Below are 23,916 nucleotides of genomic sequence, written 5' to 3'. Positions count from 1 at the left end.
TGAATATTTCGGGATTTTTCAAAATGGCGGATGATGTATATGGAAATGGGGTCTCTAAAAACACCGCAAAGGACCTCCTTTGTGCACAAAGGAGCACTAAGGACCCCAAAGAAGTTTGTTAAGGGCACAAAGGACCTGAAATTCCCTTTAAAGCATATAAATATTATTATTCCTGAAGAAAAATGTTACAAATCCTTGAAAAAATCAAACAATTTCAATAAAAATTGCGATTTTTATAATGTACGATTTGGTGTTATCACCGGTATCGGTTCAACCCGGGATTAAATGATCAATGATATTCTAATTTTAACGTAACATTTTAAAGTCTTAAAATGACATTAGTAGTCTCCCTTGTATTTGTTAACGTCATACTATTGTTAACGTCAATCAATTGTTTTATTTATATACAAGTCACATTACCTGAAGATCTGCGGAAGCAGTGAAAGTACTAGTAAAAAAGTGATGCATTGAAACCATTATTATCTTTTAATAATTTTCTTATATGTTACCAGCATACGGACTTTACTTAACTTTTTCTTATATATATATATATTGAAAATAACAAAGGACCTAAAATAGAACCTTGAGGCACTCCATACTTTACAAACGATTTATCAGATTTAATGTTAGCATATTGGACTTCTTGTTGTCTTTCAGACAAATATGATTTTATCCAATCTATCATATGTTCTCCGATATGATAAAATTTTAACTTTTCTAAAAGTATGGCATGGTTAATAAGGTCAAAAGCCTTACTAAAATCTAAAAACACTGTACCAACTATATCCCCATTATCTAAATATTTTAACCATTCGTCAATTAGTTAAGTAAGCGCTGTTTGGCACGAATGACCTTGTCTGAAACCTGACTGGGCGATATGTAACATTTTTTTATTGTGTAGGAATTCATATAACGGTGTACATACATGTCTCTCGAAAATTTTATATATGGTATTTAAAATAGAAATTGGACGATAATTTGAGGGAATATCTCTAGGTCCTCCTTTATGTATAGCAGTTACTCTTGCAAGTTTTTTTTGCGGAAAACAATTTGAAGGTAAACATTTGTTTATTAAAAAAGTTAATGATGGCGATATTATTTCTGCACTTAACTTTAACAATCTGGGACCAATTCGAAACCTGCGGATTTCTTAATATTAAGATGTTTTAGTTGAGAATACACCTCTTCAACAGAAATGAGTTTTAAATTAAAATTTTCAGTTTTCTTTGATTTTTTACTAGTAAAATTTTGTAGCATTGAAAAATCAATATCTAAAGTATTATTTCCAATAAGTTTTTCAGCATGTGCAGCTACGGATGAAAAATGAACATTAAGAGTATTTACAATATCTTGGTTGTTATAAACAGTTTGATTTTTATACTGCATTTAAGTTGGAAAAATATTATCCTCTTTTGGATTTAACTCTTGAATATGATTTCAAAGTTCTTTACTATTTTTGGAACTAGTTATATCGTTTTGGTAATATTCATTTTTTGCATTAAATTTTAACGACGCTTTTTCATTACGCCACTTTTTAAATGGATTTCAGTGTTCTTGTTGATGACCGTACGGCGACATATACATTTTGTACTTCCTAGCTTCTATTGTTTGTCTATTTGTCTTTCTTTTTCTGAGTGCATTATTATATATGACATTATATATTGAAAGCCTTTCAATTAACATTGACATAGATTCCAAATCGGGCACTTGCTGAACAAAATCCTTCTCTGTTACGTAAATTGATTGTTCTGTAGATTTACGACATTAGCAACTACGAGAAACGAACAACAGAACTACGTTGGAGAATACAAAATAGATTTACGATGAATAATTATGATACGAAATGTTGTATCGTATCTTTAGTGAATACAGGGCCTGCTTCGGATCCAATATGGATACATAACGGTATGCCGACGGGTTTTGACGTTACTACCACGGATAATGAAGAACAGGATTCATGTTGGCGACATGAGTGATACGGTTTCTTACGGTAAGACACGGTTTAGTACGCAACGAAACTGTCATGACGTATGAAGTGCAGATAGACAACGGTTTTCTACGCTATAAGTAAGGGTTAGTACAAATGAGAACGGTCTGAAATGGAATAGTACGAATTGTCAGCATGGTCAGATTTCTACAATTTACTTCTTATTCATAATTTCCTCATGGTAGTTAATCGTAGATTACTTTTCGTTCATTTTAAATAACTTATCTATCTGTTTGTCTGTACTATGTGGTGTTATTTGTAATCATCAAAGTTTTTGAAACATATTTAGGACTTTTCTCTCAAAGTTTTTAAATGTTGCAATTTTTTTGCACACAATTTAGTCACGAGGGGCTCAAACTGACTCAGTCCCTAGTCCACCATTTACTCTGCATCCTGTCAACTCTATGTCTGTCATCAAGTATATCCAGCCCTGTCATTTTGTGCCATATCAATATTCTATTCAACCAATTAATTGCAAGCTGCAGTTTATTCATGTTGGATAATCATTATGTATACCTCAACGCCAAGACACAGAATAAGTTGGGCCCTATAAGTATGGAGTATTTATACAGAACCCTTATGTTAATTTGTCGTCGTTTCATATACGTTATACTAGTATTCCTTTTTTTTCTTCAATATGAATTTTAAGGGCTGTTAATCATTCTAAGAGTACTTTGAGATACACTCTTAGCAGATAAGATAATCTTAAGAAGATCTTAAGCACTAAGATGGTTCAAGATACTAGCCCCAGGGCCGTAACTACCTATGAGGCAGGCGAGGCAACTGCCTCCCCTAAATTTTCTACACCAATTTTTTTTTTTTTTTTTTAAGTAATAAAATAAAATATTGACAATATGTAAACTAAGAACTTGAATTTTTATTATAAACAACACACGTTTACAGTTTCAACAGTGTTATCATGATACGTGATATATCTGTCATTCCGGTATTTGTTTGTAGTTTTTTTTTCGAGTGGCCATCCATCTGTTATTCATTAGTTTTTTTTACCTATGTCGTACGAGAACGCATTTCGACAATTTTAAATAAAACTTAACTAATCACATTTATTTAGGGGCTCAATTAAGCAGAGGAAGTTCCCTTTGTATTGTGAATCTTTTATGATATCGGAACTTCGTTACCGACTGAATCAGTTTTTAACGTGTCTAATCAGACAGTACGTCTCCCGATCGTACGAGAACATTATGGTCAATGCCTTAGTCGTTAAACACTCCCATTCGTTGTAGTTCTATTCATGTCTGTTCAGCTTTCAACAATATTTAAATTCAAGGTCCTCGATAAAAAAAAATCTTGCGTTCTATATTATCTTGCTTAATATGTTTTTTTTTTTACTTATTGGTTTGATTTCTAACAAAATTATCTTTAAATACAGATAATAATTGTTTGCAAAACAAATTGCTTCCAGGTTCAAGCATTACTGATGAGTCTTAAAGTAAGGAAATCGAAGGAAAACGGTTAATTTTTGTTAGCCATTTTATTATTTTGAGAGAAAAAAAATCAGCTGTCACAATATATTTAATGTTTATAATTATAGTTCAAAGTACGGCCTTCAAGACGGAGCCTTGGCTCACCCGAACAGCAAACTCAGTTTGTTTTTGCATAAAAACTGCTTCTAGGTTCAAGCAATACTGATGAGTCCTAAAGTAAGGAAATCGAAGGAAAACAGGTTATTTTTAGCCATTTAAGTGAGGGAAAAAAATCGGCGGCGGCCCCAAACCCTTGCCTCCCATGAATTAGAACCCTAGTTACGGCCCTGAGCCCTGGCCTTATAATAAGTACGAATTAATACGGTTTTGATAGGAACTAAACTGGACCAGTGCGGTCTTATACGGTTTAGTAAGGAGTAACTACGGTCGTTTTATCCGTGGTCAAATTTTGCGCCTGTTTAAAAATTGTCAAGGATATACAAATAATACTACGTATGACTACGGCAACAATACGGATATTTACGGACTAATACAGATTGCAACGAATGATACCGGATCGTATCCGTAGGTAATCCGGCGTCAAATCCGTGAATGTGTGACTTAGGCATATTTTTTTCTGATTGGTTGCCTTATGATGCATCTGAGATACAGCAACAGCGATTGGCTTGAATGAGATAAAAACATTACAGACTTTTCTTGTCTCAGTATAAGACGTCAAATGCCGGAAAATAAATTATGTGTATGTCATTTCCGATCAATTGTCATTAATTTATGTTCGTGTTTTTTTTTGCATATATACCAAAGATAAATTCAATTATTATATTGAAATATCAATTATTAATAAGAAAAATTGAAAATCGAAATGGGGAATGTGTCAAAGCGACAAAAACCCGAACATAGAGCAGACAACTATTTTCTTTGTTAGTCTGCACAATGCACGATTCCCATTGCTTAGCAATGTTCCTATACAATGTTTACAAAAATGCATTATCTCCGGGTACTAATGACAATCTAGGCACACCTGCAGAGAGATATACACATCGATAATCTTGTCTATTTGTAATTGTTTTAATATTGAACAAGTAATTAGAAAAGAATTAAAAACAAATTGTTAAGAGAACAATTGAAGGTCTTTCCACCCATAAAGATCAACTTTGATATATAACTATGAAAATTCAGTTTGAAATATCATATCAAGCGTCAAATAATAGCTTATTGTACACTGATTCCAAAAATATAGGGTTTCGATACATTTTTTTCTAAATTAAGGAGATAAATTGTTAATTCCGATTCGAAATATGTCACTTCCGTTTTTTTTTTTATAGTTTACTAGATACTGATTCCAAAAATATATTGTTCAATATAATTTTACATTAAATAAGTACAAAAAATAGCTTCTTCCGGCTATACAGTAATCAGGTTATACAGGGTCATTTCAGGTTGGCTTTTCCATGTTCAAGTGTCTTGCAACGTAATCCAAAAAGTCCCATGGCTTTGTGATGTATACAGACCTATGACCTTGAGTTAAATTTTAAGGTCATTAACCAAGGGCTTCAAATCAAAATACTATAGGTCTTAATTATATACAGTTAATGAGTTATATCACTATATGACTAATTTTTAATATAAGAGGGGAGAAAACACCAATTTTATGTTAGCGTACCCTTTCAACCAAAATCCTAATAATCAGAACAAATACAATAGGTCTTTCCACAGAAAAGTGAAAAGACCTAACTAATTTGAACGTCCTCGTACCGACAGATCTTTCACGATCCAAAATATCAATTTTGTGTAAATATTTCTTTTGTTTTTTACTTAGTTTCAAATTATGTTATACAGAATAACTATGAGAATCATTTATATTATTCAAATAAAATGCCCTTTTTGGGAGAAAAATAGTTTATTTTATTTGAATTTGTGAAAAAAACCCATTGTTGATGTCATTGAAATGTCAAGGAGCAATCTTCCTTTTATTATTTTGTTATTTTACTTTAACAAAAATGGACAATCTAACGTAGCGGTACCCAAATTGCACCTATTTAGCAAAAATAGTGCTCAGCGGAAATCTTACAAGATTTCCTAGAGACTAAACAATTTGTATTTTTATGATTTGATACTATGCACATCTTTCAACATAGGTAAACATATTTAGATATGCACAAAACGTTCACAGTATTTATCAACAGATGAAGTGTTTGGCTGAAAAAGCAAAATGTACTGAAACGTCACCATGCGACGTCATCAAAACGTCATCTTTTTACAATGAGCAAATACAATATGTTACAAGCATCTATTTCTTAAAAAATAAAGAGTAAGCATGGACTAATATCCAATTGTTCAAAATATTTGAAAAAAATAAACAAAAGCTCTGTTATTAGACTTTTGAAGATGCGAATTTAAGCATGAATGCAATTTGGGTACTTTTCATTTCAGAATCATTGATGGTTTGGAGGTAAGTTTAGACCAATTTTTCTATAATTCCATATGGATTCAAAATTAAATTGGTGAAACCATAGACTAAATAATGATACATCTACAAAATAAACATATAATGACAACTTTTATCTGAAGTATAAATAAACGAAGGTTAAAAAACTGTCAAAATAGGTGCAATTTGGGTACCCTGACGTTATATATATCAAATAACTATATAGTCTATGGGTTTATAATAAGTCAGTTTTAAACCATATATCATCCAACATGGTCAGGATTACAAGATCATACTTTCATTAAGAAAAACTCTGATTTATTTAACACGTGTTTTTGGTGTTAGTAAAAAAGAACAGGTATCAACTGTAGTCATTTATTTGAACGATTAAGAAGATTATTCGTCAACAATGAGATAATCGGAATTGACGCTTTTAAAACCTTCATTTTCGAGAAAGTAGCTATTTGTAAGAAGTGCAATGATGGAAGGTTATATCAATGATATTTCATGTCAGTACAGGAGAGTATATCGGAAATTTAACTAGTAGTCTCATTGACCCAGTGGTTCAGACATACAAACAAGAACGTGAGGTTAACGTCTTGTCCATGAACATGATGAAATCCTGAACAAATTTGAGATTTTAGGTTTTATTTTGGATACGCTGAGCAGTAATAACATTTACAAACTACATAAAAATTATCTTGCATAAGCTTTTACTTATATATAAATGACAGCTGGTTATCTTTTCAAATGATAAACTTACGACTTAACATTGATTTTCTCGAAAGACGTCAATACATTATTTTTAGTCTGGAAATTATGCAGGTTTAGTGTCAAAGTTAAAAGTACATGTGTAAGACAAAACGAGCGTGCTGAGAATTTTACTTCGATCTAGAGTGTTTATGTGTCTGCATTAAATCTTGGTAGACAGGTTCCGGTCATCGTTCCCTTCACACGAGATTTCATATTTTACAATCATTTCATCTAGTATATAATTATTGGTGTGTATGCACTAGACTGGTAGAAAGTGCAACATCATTTTAGTAATGTTTTCATTAAAAAATTATAACCGACCTTTAACAGTGAATTGACAGTTGGGTGTGCTACATCGAAGTCATTACATAACCTAATCAATATTGGTTCAATTTACAAGTGATGATTTTAAAAGATATATTGAAAATATGAAAAAGGAGGGATTCCCCCTAAATCATCCTGCAAATAGAAAGAGAGTAATCGTAATGACTATAAATGTAGATCATTTGAAGTGAGAAAAAAACCACTAGCTGCCTACATGACCATAAACATGAAAATAAATCTGATTTACAGCAACAAACGACAACCACTGAATTACAGGCTCCAAATATAATTTGGAATAGTAACATACATAATAAGAAGGTGTTGAATGTGTTTGCTGGCGCCAAGCCCAATCCCAACCTCAACATTTGACAGTGATGTAACAGTACATCATAAGAACAAACTATAAGCATCAGTTGAATAGAATTTAATATACAAGGCACTAAAAAAGCACAAAAGACATAATTCACAGATCAGATAATACTCGCAGTTACTGAATGTAAGTTCACAGCCAATAAAAACTAATAATAAAGTCATATATGACCCTGCTATAATACTAACAACGTGATTACTGCAACATTACTTCGGTGCAAATACCATAGTTGATTTTAACTTAATAGAATATGTTTTATTCCTTGTAAATTGTCACCTCTGCACCAACATAATAGTAAAAGTAAGAGATTAGCACAGGACAGGGTAAATATAATGCCACTAAAAGATGAAAAATACATGTTTTATCAAAAACCAAGAGATGTTTTCAATGCTACAGAATTTCACTTTTTTTTAAGTGAAATAATTATCACTGTCTTGATGGAACCGTATCACATTATCTGATATGTTATATAAACATAAAATTTACATGATAATAAAGAGAATCACACAGAATATGAGATATTCACATTACATTATTCAAATGCCATTAAATAAAATTGGAAAGCCTGCATTTATCATACATTCCAATGACCTGTGATCAAATCGCTGAAATCCCTCTCCTCCATTTTTTTGTATGTGTATATGGATTTTTTAAAATACTAAGGATGTTCTTCCCCATGAATAGATTTCCTTAGTTGTATTTATCAAAACATTCAGAAATTTTCTGTTCTCAATGATCTTTACATTCGTACTATTTTTGGTCTTTTTAATTTCTTTGATTGGAAGGTCACTGCTAACACTTTTGTAGACGGAATGCGTACAACATTTCAATCCTGGTATATATGATGAGTTTATTTACAATCACTAGATCGATGCGACTGATAAGAGTTTTTCATTCCGATAGTACCACCAACCAAGTATTCAACACGTCTGTATTAACATGCATTATCAATGATATGGTCATAATCAAGAATTAATTGTTTCGAAATACTGAGGATTTATACTCAAGGAAAAGATTATCATATGTAAGCTACATTTGGCAAAACTTAAAGGAACTTTGGTTGCTTAATGCTGTTCGTACTTTATTTGGCCTTTCTTACATTTGTTTCATTCGATCGTCACTGCTGAGTCTTTTGAGGACAGAATGCGCGTCTAGTGTACCAAATTTAAATCTTGGTACCTATGATAAATTTATTTACTACCACTGGATTACATGCAACTACTGGTTGTGTTTGTCTTCCAGAGAGTATCACAATCTTAGTATTCAGCACTTCTGTGTTGACATGAATTATCATTTATATGGTCGTTATGATAAAAAGTAAAATCACAAAAATACTGAACTTAGAGGAAAATCAATTCGGAAAGTCCATAATCACATGGCAAAATCAAATGAGATCTTTAAAACAATTTGAATTGTTCGAAATACTGAGGATTTCTATCCAAGGAATATATTGTCTTAGCTATAATTTGCAAAACATTTCGGTTTTTCTCTTAAATGCTCTTCAAATCGTACTTTATGTATCTCTATTTTTTTTGATTGGAACATGACCCTTTTAAAGACGTGCGTCTGACGTACAACAATTCTGGTATCTATGAAGAGTTTTTTTTATACATATATTCGGGACAACGCCTCAATTTGTTTTTAAGGCAAACAATATATATACAATAAAATAAACATGATACCGAGACATAAGATTTGCATGTGATACACAATACGTTAAAACAGACAGAATACTATCCAGGGACAGAATCACTTGGATAAGTTTAAATAATCTACAATATCAGGAGCCTGTAATTTGGAAGTTGTTGATGGTAACAGTATGTTATACTGTTTTGTGTTCATTGTTTTATCAGAAATCTGGCCGTTGGTCGTTTGTTCGAATTGTTTCACATATTGTCATGTCGGGGCATTTTATACCTTACAATTACGGTATGGGTTATGGTAAATATCAAAGTCATAAGATGACCTATAATTGCTTAGGTCGTTTATAAGAGTGTTGTATTATTCGCAAGTGTACCATTTTATAATTTATATACCAAAGAGGGACGAACGCTACCAGAAGAAGAATCAAACTCATAGAAAGAAAATAAGCTGACAACGCCATGGCTAACAATAAAAAGACAAACAGACAAATAAGAGTACAGAAGACACAACATAAACATACTAAGGACTAAGCAACACGAAGCCCACCAAAATTTTGGGGTGATCTCAGGTGCCCTGAAAGGGTAAGCAGATCCTGCCCTACACGTGGCACCCGTCGTGTTGCTTATGTGATTACAAATTCGGTAAATAGTCGTAATTCGGTAGGTCACATTCGTAAAAAGGGAAAGGGTATTGTAGTTACGACATAAGGAACATATCGTTACTGGAAACTTATCACGTTTCTTTACTCATAGCAAACTCATGTTTGAAACCAGTGTCTACTCAAATCCAAATTTCCCTAAAATTGAGAGCTTTACGTATGGTATAATCATGTTTCTCTTGTTGAAGATATCCTTATCTCTTCTTTATTTTTATGTAGAAAGACTGTTGTCAGAATTTCCTTTCATCTCTTCAATACATTAAAAAAATCCTCAATTCTTTTTAAGATAGTTTTGAGAGAAAAAATGAAAAGCAGTACTAATACCAGTGAAATTCAAAACGTAGAACTTTTACCATGTTTTTGGGATAATGATAATTTCATTGGTTATGGAATGATGGTCAAAAGATACCAGACATTTGAACTCATAAATCATAAAAAAAAAAGACAAACAGACATATAATAGTACACAGAACACAACACGAACCCCTAAAAATCTAGGGGTGATATCAGGGGCTCCGGAAGTGAATGCAGATCCTGCTCCAAATGTGACACCCGTCGTGTTGCTCATGTTATTACAAACCCCATACTATGTCGTATTTAATAGGTCACATTCGTGAAAAGTGAACAGGACTGTAGTTTATACGACATAAGGAACATATCTGTTATCATCTGCTTGATGGCTATTTCACAACGGTCAAACAACCATGAAGGCGTCCGTAAAATTTACACAGGGATGATTTCAGTTTCACCATTTGAAATACTTGGTTTTTTACTGTCCTTGTGAGCAGCAATCCTCTATCTAGGAAATCATTATAGTAAATAAATACCCGGGAATAGCGTTGCAATTTGGAGATCTATACTCCGTATGCAGACGCTGCTGGAATTTAGCTACATAGAAATGTAAAATTTACATTTGGAAGATGAAATCATTTCGTTTGTCGTAATGTTTTGATTTTAACCGACTCTCATTGTCAATTTCTAGATGAAAGTAAAGAAATGAGGCAAACCTAATTGTGTCTGTTGTATCCTTTATCTCTCGTTCAATTGGATATATGCGCTAAACTTGGTCACCAAAGTTTTAATTATTTAGTGAGAGAACATCATCCTTAAAGCTGAAAGTAAAGTTGAGGAAAACTGCTGACTTCTTTTTTTTTTCTTCTGACAAAGTGCCTGTATGATGTCAGCCTCATAAAAAAAGGAACAAGTCAGAAAGAACAGGGACATAGTCTGTTCTTATGGGAATGCAGATAGTTTGATGAAAAACACGTTCTCTAAACGTAACAAATTTGTTGTCTATCAAGTAATCAAGCATCTTGATAATGTCAGTTTTAACTTCAATTACCTTTGTTTGAATCAGAGTGAATTTTTACAAAGTAGGATTTATCTCTCCTTAGGACAAGATACCTATATCTACTTTGTTCATTCTTTTGATTAGACAAAGCAATACCATATCTGTCAATTTGTCTTTTAGTTTGTTTTCCGGAATACTTGTGTACAATGTAGAAAATCAAATGTCAATCGAAATGACTACTGATGGTAGGTTGAATACCCAAATTTATGACAAACGCGATGATTTTAATTTTCCTATAGTCAACTTTCCTTTAGTGTGTAGCAACATCCCAACTGCACCAGCATATGGAGTATACGTGTCTCAATGAATACGCTACTCTAGAGCTAGCTTAAAGTACGTTGATTTTGTTGAACGAGGAATACTGCTTTCTCAAAAGTTGTTAAGACAGCGCTATGGATCAATCAAATAAAGGTCATCATTCAAGAAATTTTACGGTCATCATCATGAGCTGATTGGTCATTATGACAAAAGTGTTTCAGAAATGATATCTGATATTTTTCCTTAGTCATAATAACCTTCCATCATTACCGAACTGAACAAAGGAATAACACGACGGGTGTCGTATACGGTACAAGAAATGCTAACTCTTCCGGAGCACCTGATTTCTCTCCCGGTTTTTAGTGGAATTCGTGTTGTTTTTTTATTTAGTATTTATAACTTTACTGTAAATGTCCTTTGGTTTTGTGAGTCTTTGTTTACTCCTTGGTTTTGATTGTTATTGTCTTAATACTATTGCCAGATAAAAGAGTATTAGAATGTATGTGAATAAGATAAAAGAATAAGTAAATAAATGGCAAGTTTTGGTAAATACTGACCGACAATTGACCGATAAAAGACACACCTACATGTACTTATTGGCATCACACGTTTATCAAAACGTAAAACGACAAAGGTATGAACATATGTGATCAATAAATATCGAAATTATCCCTTCCCGTGTTCATCCTTTCCATCCACCACGCCTAAAGAAAAGAAATTGGTACATCTAAAACAGATTTCTTTTATAACATCATCATAATAGATTTGTAACGCTATTCTTAATGGATGAAACTTCAATATTTGATGATAGCATTATACAATCCATCTACTATGAGACAGCTAGCTAATAAGAAAATCTACCACTTGTGTTATCAATGCCATCAAAATGTTACGATTTTGTGTTCTAGTCTGGTCCCACGAATTAATGTTGTCCTGTTATTTTCCCATGTGAAAGTTATATCTATAAAAGCTGTTCGAAAGCACGAAATTTACAAAGCGTTTACTTTGTTTACGTATTTATACGTATTAGGATCTGATATTAGTGAACTTCCACGTATCTAAATTTTAAATAATTTGACTTAAAACATCAGACATACTGAAATCACTTCTGGACGGATTAAGACCTGGTGTTACTTTATGAATGAGTTTTAAATGTGCAATAATTTACTGTTCTTAAACTATTAAAACTTGAATAAAAAAACTTTATTTATGAAATATAAATGTGGGAATCTCGATAGTCACAGAGTTTTAGCAATAGTTATATAATAGGTTTTAACATATGTATACAATTGATAGTATTGACGTTTTGGTTGATTATCATATATTATCATATGCATATATACTTATCATACAAGTTTTACTTTAATGTCTCATATCTATCAAAAGTGTTTATGGAAATTTTGGCAGAGTAATCATATTAACCTATACAAATTACCTAATTGAAAATGATATCTTTGACATTGGTAATAATTAAGCTCAAGAGATATACATAACATAATGAATTATAGGTTAGACAATACTTGTAAGACAGGGCTTAAACCGTCATAAAACATGACCAAGTATTGTCTGACCAATTTAGCACATATTCACACATTCGAGTGACCTTACAAAATTATCCTTTCCCATTGTAATATTCAAACCTAACTAAGAGTTCACTTTTTGTTATGAAATAAATGTAAAGCATAGGTAATACTCATTTCAATGGATAGAATGAAAAAGCTCAAACATAGTTTGTGAGGACTGAATTGTGGATAAATTGATTTTCTTCTGCTTCTGGTAAAATTTAATACTTATATATCTTGAGATTTACTTATTTTAAAAAGCAACACAATGTTTTATAAATCCCCTTTTTGTCTTTTTTTTTTTATAGATATAAAACTCTCTGTATCAATATTTAAATTCAGACCATTCAACATTTAATGCTTACTTTTTATTGATAAATTTACATGTATTGTGTTTCTCCGAAACAAATCTTTGCTTTATATATCAGCAGTCTGGCATTGTTTTCTTGAAAGAAAAAATAATCCCTCAAATGTCAGTTTTATAAATTAAATAAGTATTATTTTACCTACATCCTTACCCAACTTGTTTTTGTTTATTCTATATATGTGTACCGTTCCACGGCGTTAGATAATGTATGAAAATTTGCAAAATTCAAAATGTTATTATGTAATCTTTGCTCTTTCATCTTTAGTCAGTAGGCTCTTTTTCCATGGATAATGCCTCAGGGGATTGTACACTTCGTTAGTGCAGTTATTAAGAGTTCACTTTCATAATTAACTGACAATTAAATGTCATTCATGTATAGCATTTTATAGTGCATGGAAAACCATGTACTATAAAAATATTAGGGGGAAAACTGACTGTTCATTGGACGAGAAAGGGTGAGTATGTTTTAAGTATTACGTGATTGTTAATATCACATCTTATATAAAAAAAAGAAGATGTGGTATGATTGCCAATGAAACAACTATTCACAAAAGTCCAAAATGACACAGACATTAACAACTATAGGTCACCGTACGGCCTTCAACAATGAGCAAAGCCCATACCGCATAGTCAGCTATAATAGGCCCTGATAAGACAGTGTAAAGCTATTCAAACGAGAAAACTAACGGCCTTATTTATGTAAAAAAATACATTAGCTTATAATACAATGAGACTTAGAGTAATTTCCAATAGGATGTGTTTACATTAGTTGCCACGAATCGAAGACATAAACATGTTTCTCTGTATATATTTCAAAACAATAGTGGAATTGTTTTAATTTTGAGGGATGAGTATTTAATTTTTCTTGGTGTGGGGTGGAGTGGGGTGGGTCAAATAATTTTAAACATTAATTGCCTGGGCTGGTTTGATAAAAAAAAGTATCAAAAGAAAAAGCAATGCAATGGTTTTCTGTAAAGTTTGTCGTTTGTATTTCTGATCTTATAATATTACTTCAAATTCTCTAAATTCCCCAAAAATACAGCTGTATATTCACATGTTTGCAATAGATAACTCCATATATTGAATTATATTGTACGTAGGTCTGTTAATATAAAGTTGATCAGTATATGAATTTTCTAATTGGAGATAACGTTCAGCCATTCTAAGTATTTGATAAATTTTTCCAAATAAATACCAGACTATTTTCGTTTTTTTGGGGTGTGTGGTTAAAAATGCCAAATTGTTTAACAGTGACAAAAAAAACAAAACGAAAATTAGAAAAATCGCACCTGTTTGTTTCTTAAAACAAAATTCACAATGAAGTTTAAAACATATTATTTACATGGAATGTCATTCCCCTTCTTTCAATTTTATGCATAACGTATGAAGAAATTAATTTATAAGTGTATAAAGCAAGAGCTATTAATACACTATTCACAGTAAGGACCCAATTTGTAGACAACGAAAATCAAAATACAATATCTTGTGTCCCCGGACCATTTATGTGTTATGTAGGCAGTGGCATCAACACAGTATACATGAACAATCATCAAAGATTCTTGGCATATCAGTTAGATATCTTTACGTCTGTCGTACGTTTACTGACGTTTCTATTTAAATTTCCGATTTTTGTCATGTTCCATGTTACATGCAACTAGATACAAAGCTACAAAGCATAATATAAACATACCAGTAGCGCAAAGAATATTGAAACATTGAACCAACTCTGTACAATTCTTTTGATACCCCTCGTTTCGACATTATAAAAATTTCGAAGAGTATACACGACTTAGTGAAACCTGTCCAAACTGATTACCCACGAGACATTGCGTTTTGTTCGGTTTTCACTGGTGTCCGGATTGTACAGTCAAACGGAAGTCGACACCAAACTCATTGTTTGTGCATACTTAACAAAGGACAATAGGTGATACAGCAAACGACAATTTATTTTCATGTTGATTAAGATGTAAAACTATAAGTAGATGAAGTTAGACGTATTGTTACATTTTTGTTATCAATAAAAATCCACTCCGTCAATCACGTTCCTCTTTGTAGAAATGTAGAAATCGTTCAATGATGTCCGACGTGGAGCGATTTTGCTTTTTATAAATATTTTCTCATCCGTTAGTTAAGATTCCCAGTCACTGTCCGTAGTTTGAATCGAGATCGTCATTTTCAATTGTCTGTACACATAGTTCTCTGACTAAACTAACTCGCTGATTGATACATCGCTACAAGATAAGAATGAAACAACAACAAGAGTCCAGTTTATCGTTGCTAAATAGCTACCGGAAGTCTGCAGAAGCATCTGAATTATATATATATATATATATATATATATATATATATATATATATATATATATATATATATATATATATATATATATATATATATATATATATTATAGGACATCTAAAGAAAATCCGGCATCCCTTTAACATAATTCGAAATTCAATGACATTGTTGTGTTGCACGACTTGTTAATCCAATGAATGGCTAAAAAACTATTATTTAATTAAACAGTTTAGCTATTGAATGGTAATTGTTCATCTGTGGCTGTAAATATTTGAATAAAGTGCATTAAATCGATCCGAGGGAAAGTTCCTTACTTTTCCCTTTCGGCAATAAAGGCATCTAACCAGTTTAACGTTTTTTTACACAAAAATTCTTTGATCACTGAATACATGAATACAAACATGCTCATTAGTTTGTAATAACAACTCACCAGTTCATTTTACCTCAAATATACTCGGGGATATTCAGTCATCATGTGTTTGTTTAATTTAATCATTCAAAATAATTTTGACAGGTAATTTGTAAATACATATTTACTAACGAGCTTTCAAAAAGCGTTCCAAATTCGGTGTTGACAGGGTTCGTTTTTTTTTTTCAGGTTAGATTAATGATAATTGATGGGGAAATTTTGAGGGACTTTGACAATTGTTCGGTTTAAACTGAAATTCGGTTAAATCAGGTTCCGGTTTACCCAGGTTTCACTGTATTATCACCAAACGTCAAATCGACGAAAATAAATTCATGCATTAAAGATCCTCCTTCATCTGTTTTTTCGTGAATAGTTATTACCCAATAATATCCAATCTTTCTACATTAAATTATGAGGACCAATTAAAAGATGTTTCATGTTGAGCAACATTCATTAAGACTCCAGTATTTAGAGAGTTTAAGTCCATTAAAAAGTTATAAGCTATTTTGTTTGTCGATGAAACAACTAGATTAACTAAAAATGTACATCAGTTACGCTATTTTTCTGGTTCATTTTGCAGTTTTTAGTGGAGCAATTCATATAAAGAAAGGTAAGCGATCACAAAGATATGTACATTAAATATAATATTTCAATTACATTTTTGTACCTACTAAAATACATTCTCGAAGGAATCTTCAATATCAGGAGCCTGTAGTTTGAAGTGGTTGTCGATTATTGTTGTCTGCTATAATTTTAGCTGTTTGTTGTTTTATCATAAATTTAGCCGTTGGGTTTTTGTTTGAATTGTTAAACATGTTACATAAGAGTTTTGTCTTACTGACTTCAATCATTTACACTTTAAAGGTATTTTTCAATGCCAACTGTTATATCCACTCCAGTATTTATTGACCTTTCCTTGTCTCGTCATAAAATACCAATCCCTGATTTTACTAATTTATCAAGCCGTCTTCCATTTAGATTCTGAAATGAAAAACTATTGTATAACCAAGTGAAGTGCATCAACACACATTTAAATATTTCCCACATATAAACTTTTGTTAAATATCATACAAATCTAGACAATAAATCACTTTATGCTTTTACATTCCTTAATATGAAGATTTCCTATATTTATCACTGCACATTTTATAAAACTAATATCCGTATTTGCATGCCAGTCACAAAGGTTGGACTGCACTTATGCTATAGGTCAAACCATATATAAATATTCAAAATTTAATACTAAAGATGAGAGCCTGATTTAAATCGAAATGCTATTAAAGTATCGGCAAACATTGCAACATTCGCGAACACTTATAAGAAATAAGAGCTCTGCTTCAGGGAGCTCTAATTTAGAGGAAAAACAAAACCACTTAGCTCATATTGCATAATTTTTGCTGAGTTCTGTTCCCTTTTTATATTTCAAACTAAATAAAAACTTTTGTACAAGGGTTACTATTAAACAAAAACATTAAAATCAAAAGTAATTACATGACATTGACTTATTCCATTCTGAGAACATACAATTTCAAGACTATTTCGTTTGTTTTAGTTTGTTAATTTTTCTCAGATGACAATTTTTACTTCTCCTTTTTACATTGTTCAACAACTTATTAATTATTGAAAAGTTTGAACGACTTTTGTATATTAAGATTGCTCATGTTTATTTTTTTTAAATATTTTTGTGGTGTTTATTATATATTTTCTTTTTAATCATTATTTTTATATCTTTTTGTGTATCTAGTAAATTGTTTGGGGAAGAAGGGGAATCGTTTCTGTTTTTTTTTTATTTTTCCGGTTAATTCTACAAAAAAAATCAGAAAGAAATATTTATGAATTGAATAACCTTTATTTAGGAAATGCGTTCGTTCTTTCTTTTGTTTTCTTGTAGAAGAAGTAGCAGAAACCATTAATGAACTGGATAACATTTATGGAAGACAATTACGTGAGGTAAGTTTGTAAAACATTCTTAAACTAGATAATAATAATAATGGGGGTCTATTAATAGCAAGGATTAACCTTCAAACTATCTTGATCGGGTTTTAAATTAACTGATGCATTTACCAAATTAGATTATAATTTGCTTAAAAGTGTAGATTTTGCATGGTTATATGTGATTAAAGATTAAATTAAAGATAGTCAATAGCTTTACGCAATATCTCCATAAATAAACTAGTTCAGTTGAGGGTTCAAATAAAGGCAACAGTAGTATACCGCTGTTCAAACTCATAAATCCATGGACAAAAAACAAAATCGGGGTAACAAACTAAAACTGACGGAAACGCATAAATATAAGAGGAGAACAACGACACAACACTACAATGTAACTAACACACACAGAAACGGACCAAGCATCAGACAAAATCCCACGAGAATAACAAATATAACATCAAAACCAAATACATGAATTTGGGATAGACAAGTACCGTGACACGTCTTATCGCAATGTCAATTTACACTCAAAAATAAGAGAAAACAAAAGACGCAACGTTAAATTGTAACACACACAGAAACGAACTATAATATAACAATGGCCATATTCCTGACTTGGTACAGGACATTTTTAAAGGAAAAAATGGTGGGTTGAACCTGGTTTTGTGGCATGCCAAACCTCGCACTTTAATGGCAATGTTAAATATAACATATAAATGACAACATACTATTACAGGACTACAATACAAATAAATAGGAAAACGTATTAGACAAAGAAACACATGATTAATGAATAACAAAAAGCATCAGGTTTAAAATTCAATACGCCAAAAACGCGCCTCGTCCACACAAGACTCACCAGTGACGCCCAGATATAAAAGATCGAAAGCGAAAAAAAGGTACAAAGTTGTACAGCACTGAAGATCAAAAGTTGAAAAAGGTTGTGTCAAATACGGCTAAGTTTGTATGCTTGGGATAGAACATCCTAATTATTTGGAACAATTAATGCTATTGCAAACAGTACATTTTATCAAATGAATATAACAGATATACATAATGAAACTGAAGTATTAACTCATTACATAAAACAAACACGAATACATAATGAATGACCAACACAGAATATACACACCCGACTCAGTCCAGGCCTCATTGCAGTAAATTATGAAAATGACGTCACATACGACGGTGAAAACGCATTAAAAATTACGTCACATACGATGGTGAAAAGGCATTAAAAATTTGAACATATGAAATTTCTGAAACAGCAGAAAAATTACGTCACATATGAAAAACTATATCTCAAAGTGGGAATAGAGGGTGCACGTCCCTCATTGATCGAAAGAGATATCATTTTGAGCATTTATTCTTCCAAATTGTGTAAAGTATATCTACACTCTGTGGTATTTGTTCACTTTTATGGCCCTATTAAAAATCCTAGATCCGACCCGGAACTAGTTTCATCATTTGTATCTCATAGGGAAAATTGGTGGCTGATACGAGAATGTTGCAGCTTATGGTATATTTTATTACATTCATCACATATTACGCGCCTTCAGAAGCTAGCTAGCTTGTCTCGTGAAAGAGTGTGGTTATCTATAAAATATATTAGCGAGTTAACGTCATACATTCAGGAAATGATACTTTCCTTGATAGATTTATCCCAATTTCGTTATCTCTTTAATTTGATGCATACTTTTAAAACTATTGTATTGCTCAAAGGCTACTGTGACTGATAGAAACGTATGCTATGATAGTATATATAAGACCTGAACTAAACGTTCATTATTGTCTATATGTTATTCATGGGAGTTGTCTCGGTAAAAGTAATATGAAATCTCATTATTTTAATATTACGAAAAAGACGTTATATAAGGCTATCATTATGATTTAATGTTCCACCATCAAAATCCGTGGAATCCTGTTTTACGTCAATTCATACAACTAATTTCACTCATGTCTTATTTTCAATTATTGCTTATATATTTCCCGTATACTTAGTACAAAAATGTCTTACAGATGTTTTGAAGAATAGAAGAAAAACCCGTTCATCGTTCAGTACTTTGCTATTTTTTTTCTGTGTATAAAGCTTTTTTTTTCAATTTTTAATTGAACTTATACTTTGATAAGTGTTACCTTGATTAAATATATGACATTGCATTGTATGATACGATTATTTCAGATAAGTCAACACAGGCAATTACAGGATAAAGACGAAAGCTATATCAGCAATGATAATGCCTTTCAAGGCAACCCACAACTTACGGAAAACTTACGGACACTTGACCAGGAACAAAACACGGAGGAAAAGGGTCTCGATGAGGGGTACAAATTTGATAAACCAACGGTATGTTTTTAAATCTATTATTCTTGGAAATGAAATAAGTAGTAAAAGAGGGCGAAAGATACCAAAAAAAAAAACAGTCAAACTCATATATCGAAAATAAACTGACAACGCCATGGCAAAAAATGAAAGTGAGAGAACATCATCAATATAGCGGGAAGTAAATTTAAAGGATTTTGTTACTTTCTAGTAGTTATCCTCAATTTAATCTAAAGTAGAAGATTGAACTGAATTCTATCAAAGGTTTTAAAATTGAAAGATTATTACTTCGTCAAACATTCGTCATACTTTCGATATATAATATACATGTTATTTAGAAAGAGTTGTCTTATTTCAAGTAGAGTTAATAGAAAGATTCGTCTGATGATGAGTGGCCAATATTAACGTGTTTTTTTCAATTTGTAAAAACAGAATCTCATTTAATAAAATCTAATAACAAAACGATGATTTAAGTAATGACATTAATATTGGAATATAAGATGTCCATAATATTCTTATGGCATTAAAATTGAGAAAGGAAATGGGGAATGTTAAGCCACTACGAAGCGAAACGAAGAACCTTAAATAGATTCTAAAATATCAAAGTAAAAGCGAAACTTGCAATATAATTAAATAAACATGTCAATTCTTATAATAACATCAAACAGCGATGTTTGCCAACACAATGCAAAAGAACGCTTACAAATATACATCCGAATAGTGGTGAAGTCATTTCTTTCAAACTTTACAACGCATCTTACCAAAAGTAAAATAACAAACATACCGAACTTCAAGAAAAAATTATATTCGGAAAATTCAAAGTAACTGGACAAATTGCAAAATTAAAAGTTCAAATATATAAAACGAAATTAATTCCTGGCTTAGTACAGATATATCCTTATGTAGAAATGTGTGGTTTTTATAGATAGCTCACGCTTTCAATTGTATGACAGTCGCATGCAAAATCATAAAGTTAACCATAATATGTGAATAATTCATCATTAGATTTTAGCACGAGTAACTAAAAATATCGTAAATCGATTTCGGAGTGACAAATTAAAGTAACAAAATAAATAGCAACTCAAGGAATTTATTATCATACGAGAGGGCTTGTTGTCTTATGTTCAGGTATCTGTGCAATCATTGTTTACTAAAACAAATTAATATAGATGCATTTTTAAGAAAATAAAGATCAATAACAGAGTTCTTTCTTGAGACAGTAATCTTATAAACTAAAATAATCTAAATACACTTTGAATCTAAAAGTGTAGAATTGTTATACATGAAACTCAAAATGCAAGAATATCACTGTTGGCTGAAACTCAAATTTTAAAGCCGTAATTGACAAAAATTGCCATAACATTCAGCACGTCATTATAGAGAGATATTTTATTTTAAAATCAATCAAAAAGTAATAAAAAGGGCTTTCGTCTGATATTGATCTCATATAGTTTTTTTTAGATATACTAGTAAACTTCCGGCAAAAGTCTGGGTCCAAAACGTTCATGTTTTATTTTTTATTTTGACTCAGATCGTAAAGTAACAAGGTTCAACCATTCCCAAAAAGGCTCTCAGACATTAAAACATGTCGGCACAGTAGTCCGGCCGATTGGTGCAAATATAGAGCAGAATTGCTCACTTGATGAGGAAAGCATGAAACTTTGCATAGTAGCTCTTGTTTATATACCCTTTGATTTCAGCTATGGACCCACTCTGAAAAATCCAATATGGCTGCCATTTTCAAGATGGCGGAAAAACGGTATAAATATCAAGATTGTCCTATAGGTATTCTATATAATTTTGGAAATTAAAGTAATGATTCTTTAAAAATGGACTTCATGTTCTCGAATTTGTTATCAATTAATTTTAAAATATCAAAAAATGATTTGGTTATTTCTATAACACATACATTTGCAAATATGGCTACATATACAAAAACAAAAAGAGAAATTCAAAATGTTAATCAATATGTTACATGTTATTGTAATTGTTCTTCAAACGCTTTCAGTTTTAATGGTTGGAATGAAATAGGTTGAAACGAGTCGATTGAATGTTAATATATGGCGGTTAAATGTGGTGGAATAGTAGGTAACTCATCTGAACTTTGAGGCAGTGCCGAGGGAACCTTGACTCGTGTCTCTTCAATGCCACGTCTTACGTCATTTATCGAGTTTTCATCTGCCGTACCGTACCCACTGCATCGTCAAATTATTCTATGTAATCAATATGTGTACCTTTCTTCAGGGGGATTAGACGATTGCCTTCACTTAAAACGGTTAAGGGGTAACTATTTCCTTTTCCAACTACGAGCGAAACAAATTCGCAACTATTCAGCGAGCATGGTCCTAGAATGCACTCCTGGTCAGCACTTTTATTAGTTTTAATGGTAACAGTAATTTTTGAGTTTTGCGGAACTGTGATGGTTCGTTTTATGCAAACTTGCTAAGTTGAAATCTCGTTTTCATTGTTAACAAATGCCGCATTTATCACTTTATTGTTGATGGTAATTGTGGGAGTACTCAGGTTTATCACTGCGCTCAGTGTGTTCAAAATATCTACCCTAAGTATAACATGTATAACATCGTCTGTTAATGGCTCTTTGCACACATCCCATTGTTTGTTTACTCTATTAATGTCGAGAGTCGTTCTTTATAATCTTCCCAATAACAAGCTGTTAACACACACCACGTAGCGTTACGTTCTCCAAATCTCAAATTTTTTGCCGGAATTAATTTCTTATTTACTAATGTTATCATTGCAGCAGTGCCAACAATCATGCTCACATTCTGGTCATGTATAGTACCTCTTACTGCTTAGCTCCTTCACATGGTTTGTCTGATGACAATATCTGACGAGGACGTGGGCATCTGATCGATTTTGTGATGAGGTGATGTGTCATGGCCAATATACTTTGGAATTGTGCGTTGGCCTACTGGCCCGACCCTTTGCTGTTTTAAGACTCTATTGTTGGGGTTGCAAATTGATTTGCTCCGTATCCTGGTGAAGGTGACCGTTGTTTGAAATAACCGGGATTTCTGGAGATGCTAACCGTTGTCTTTAGGGACCATATGATCTCTAGCTTAGTGGGGGTGTTGCTGATCGATAGGCATTAAGGTTGGGTATATTTCTATCTTGCGATCTTCCGCGATTGTATTGTTCAGGAGATCCACGTGTATATTGATCAGGTGATCTTCCATTTAACTGGTGATCTTCCATGATTACTTGATCAGAAGAACCGAGGTTATATTAATCGGCAAATCCACAATTATGCTGATTAGTTAAAAGCATAACATCAGCTAGTTTTGTGACAATTTGTGTGACGTTATGCACCTCATTATCCAAAGGACTGCTCATATTTTTTTTTATCGGTCGGTGATACTGCGCCATCAGCAAAGTAGACTTGTCGATGGTCATAATTGGCACTTTTTGATCCATATATCGCCATCTGGTTTGCTATTAAGGTTTTCAATTGTTTTAACGCCTTGTTGAATGTTTGTGGGTTCCTCTCTATAACATGTCTTATAGAATCTTTGTCTTTACATCCTCGACGGATTGCTTCAGTTCCAATCTGGTTTGATCTTTCTTGATGAAGCGCTGCTCCAAATGAATGCTTTTTTTAAGGCATTGGAATCATCATCTGTGTTTACCTTGCGAGCGTCCTGAAAGCAAACATCAGCTTGGCAATCTGGGGCCTACACACATTTTTCCTGTTTTACCATTGTCATCTACCGACAGTTCGTTCAAAATGGTAAATGAACGCCGCCCAATTCATGGATCCTCTTCAATTGAGTTTTTGCATTTTTGGAG

General features: G+C 32.1%; 1 protein-coding gene across 1 annotated transcript in view; it reads left to right on the top strand.

Annotated features, from left to right (window-relative positions):
• The first annotated feature begins 17,623 nt into the window (after window positions 1–17,623).
• The window catches only part of LOC143064594 (uncharacterized), a 42,176-nt gene continuing 35,883 nt past the window's right edge, over window positions 17,624–23,916 (top strand). Inside the window, exons 1-2 of the mRNA XM_076237513.1 lie at window positions 17,624–17,804; window positions 19,969–20,133. The gene's annotated coding sequence lies outside the window, so the exon portion shown is untranslated. The remainder of the gene's footprint in view (window positions 17,805–19,968; window positions 20,134–23,916) is intronic.

The sequence above is a fragment of the Mytilus galloprovincialis genome, chromosome 2 (assembly GCF_965363235.1).
Source record: "Mytilus galloprovincialis chromosome 2, xbMytGall1.hap1.1, whole genome shotgun sequence".
NCBI classification, from domain to species: Eukaryota; Metazoa; Mollusca; class Bivalvia; order Mytilida; family Mytilidae; genus Mytilus; species Mytilus galloprovincialis.
This window is presented reverse-complemented; position numbering and strand designations above follow the sequence as displayed.